Below are 421 nucleotides of genomic sequence, written 5' to 3' on the forward strand. Positions count from 1 at the left end.
AAAAAAAACGATTCCTTTAAAATCCCACCAAACAGACAGCATCACCTTTTTTTGGTGAATATCGGCTTTGGAAATGGTTTGAGCCGGTTCATCTTTTTTGCTCCATGACCTCTTGCGTTTGACGTTGTTCTGTACAACCCATTTTTCGTCCCGAGTGATGATGCGCTTCAAAAACGGATCATTTTCGTGACGTTTGAGAAGCTAATCGTAGACGTCAATGCGGCGACACAGATTTCTCTCTGTGAGAATATGGGGAACCCATACATCAAGCTTCGAGGATAATCCCAGGCTTTTCAAGTGGTCATAAACTGTTGAATGTGATAAATTTAACCTCAATCCGATCTCACGTGTTGTTATTCGCCGGTTCACATCAACTAATGCCTTTATCGCGTCTTTATCAGCTTCAACCGGCCTTCCCGAA

At 42.8% G+C, this 421-nt stretch overlaps 1 protein-coding gene across 1 annotated transcript in view; it reads right to left on the minus strand.

Moving 5' to 3' along the window:
• The window catches only part of LOC112906254 (brachyurin-like), a 13,110-nt gene that overhangs the window by 1,562 nt on the left and 11,127 nt on the right, over nt 1-421 (minus strand). The gene's annotated exons all lie outside the window — the stretch shown is intronic.

The sequence above is a fragment of the Agrilus planipennis genome, unplaced genomic scaffold, assembly GCF_000699045.2.
Source record: "Agrilus planipennis isolate EAB-ADULT unplaced genomic scaffold, Apla_2.0 scaffold239, whole genome shotgun sequence".
NCBI classification, from domain to species: domain Eukaryota; kingdom Metazoa; phylum Arthropoda; class Insecta; order Coleoptera; family Buprestidae; genus Agrilus; species Agrilus planipennis.